At 39.7% G+C, this 2,103-nt stretch overlaps 1 protein-coding gene across 2 annotated transcripts in view; it reads right to left on the bottom strand.

The window, feature by feature from the left end:
• The window catches only part of fam49bb (family with sequence similarity 49 member Bb), a 33,390-nt gene extending 31,313 nt beyond the window's left edge, over positions 1-2,077 (bottom strand). For both annotated transcript variants that reach the window (XM_014008323.1, XM_014008322.1), the window contains exon 1: positions 1,680-2,077. The gene's annotated coding sequence lies outside the window, so the exon portion shown is untranslated. The remainder of the gene's footprint in view (positions 1-1,679) is intronic.
• Positions 2,078-2,103: the final 26 nt, after the last annotated feature.

The following is a 2,103-nucleotide window of genomic DNA, read 5'->3' on the forward strand; positions in this document are numbered from 1 at the left end:
GTGTGAACGTAGCCAAAGACAGAAAGACAGATGTGGCAGTGGAAGCTGTCAAAGCAGTTTGGAGAGAAAAACAAAGTAAAGAACATCAACAACAAAAAAAGAAAACGATTAATCGATTATTAAATTAGTCATCGATTATTTTAATAATCGATTAGTCGTCTATTAATCGATTAATCGTGGCAGCCCTAGTTCATATTTACATGTGTTTCAGCCGTGCTTTGCGGTCATTCCAWCATCCAGCAACATTGCATGTTGAGAACATTTGGCTATCACAATGTAAAATATCAATAAAACTAAATTATAAGTATGCTTGCATATAAAAGCCGATAGATAAGCAGGTGTAAAGGATCAAAAGACTAGAGCTGAACGCAAACCTTAAATATTAAAAATATCTATGCATGTATTAAGGCTACACACATGCATTATTAACTGAAAAAAGGTCAAAAGCAAGACCACATTTGTGTTGTTTTAGGGTAAACACTTCATTATGATCACAGTCAAATTATATATTTTGCATTGTATTTATAGATCTTAGAAAGAAACTGGAAGCTGAAAAAAATTCAGATTTTTTTTTCAGCTTAGAGTTTTACAAAAATCCAAAACAGTCAAGACAATTTCGATGGGTGTATGCATCTATTTTTACAACCAGGCCTGAGGAGAATCTCCATTTTCTGCAAACAGGTATTTAAAAACTGCTGGTAGACTCTGACGTTTCTGATCAGCGTGCAATGAAAACAGTAAAGCTTTTACTGTGACGAGGCCTAATTTTCTGCATGTTTACTGCTGCTTTGATTAGTCCACTTCTCACAGGAGAAACTTTGAGCCCATTGAGACTCATTTCATGTTTACGCTGCACTTTCACAATGCATGATGTGACAAATTCATCTATCTGATTGTTTCACTTCCATTTTCAGCAACTTCTGGGCAGGAAGGAAATAACGCACAGCTCTTTGCTGTGAGGGTAAAAGACCTTGATGGCCCACAGAGATTAATCTTTTAATTTAAATGGACATCCTAGATCCCTGGCCAGTGTTTGAGTCATTTATTTCAGGTCAAACACACATGTTAAACTTGCAACAACAAAAAAAGGCAAGTTTCAAATTGTAATATTAATGCTTTCATTCTGTACTCATCTAAAGTAGTGAACCTAGTAAAACTGTGTACATGTGTTAACAAGAGTACAACAGAGTGTGTAAACCGGTTCCAAAGACGGCCCAGCTGTCAGTGTGTGCATTCCCTTTAATGATGCATCATTTGCGGTCTCTGCTCGAGCCACAGTTTAGAGCGCACGAGGCCAGCTGATGGCCTGGCTGCTGAGGGTCAGCCGTGTAACGTTCAATGTCTCCGTCCAAATAAAGGAAAAATCAGTTCAGCAGCGTAGCTTCGAGACTCTGATGAGAAACCAGCTGCTGTTGTGAAAAGAGGAAGTTCACGGTACATGGGCAGGATGCAGCGCCTTAATGTTAGTATTTACTATTTTTTTATTTTACAAAACAAATTATCGACTCTAGAATGTAGTTCATTTAACCTGAACACGATTGTGACTCATTCATTTCACAAAATCTACAATTGACCGACGAGCTTTGCTAAGTGGCAACCAGGCAGGTCGGTGAAAAGGCGGACAGTTGAGAAGTCGGAAAGATGCTCGAGAAAGTGGAATATGTTTGTTTATTTCTTACCGTAATGGAGTTTTTCCTTTTTAGGAAAACACGCGAGTCAACGTTTGAACACCACGCTTGAAGCTCCGGCGGTACGGGTTTGAAGAAGAAGAAAAGCGATTCGCTGCCGCTGTTTCCTGGTTAGTTATCCCGGCGTCACTGTGATGAAGGAAGTGGGTGGGAGTTCGGTTTGTTCCACTGCTCAGTGCGGAGGGAGAAGCGGGTACACACCTTCTCTATCTGACTAATGGACCCGCCCAGTCGAAAGACGCCCGAGTTAATGGGAATTTCAGTTCTTTTTCCGAGATTCGACTCTTTTGGTTGTCGGCTCACCAGGAAGAGCCGTGTCTTTTTGCTCCAAAACAGCTCCTCATCTTGACTCATCTTGAATTACCTGTTGTAATATGTTGACATATGCGGTCAGATTTATTATTATTATTATTAT

This window comes from Austrofundulus limnaeus, unplaced genomic scaffold (assembly GCF_001266775.1).
Source record: "Austrofundulus limnaeus strain Quisiro unplaced genomic scaffold, Austrofundulus_limnaeus-1.0 Scaffold49, whole genome shotgun sequence".
In the NCBI taxonomy this organism is placed as follows: domain Eukaryota; kingdom Metazoa; phylum Chordata; class Actinopteri; order Cyprinodontiformes; family Rivulidae; genus Austrofundulus; species Austrofundulus limnaeus.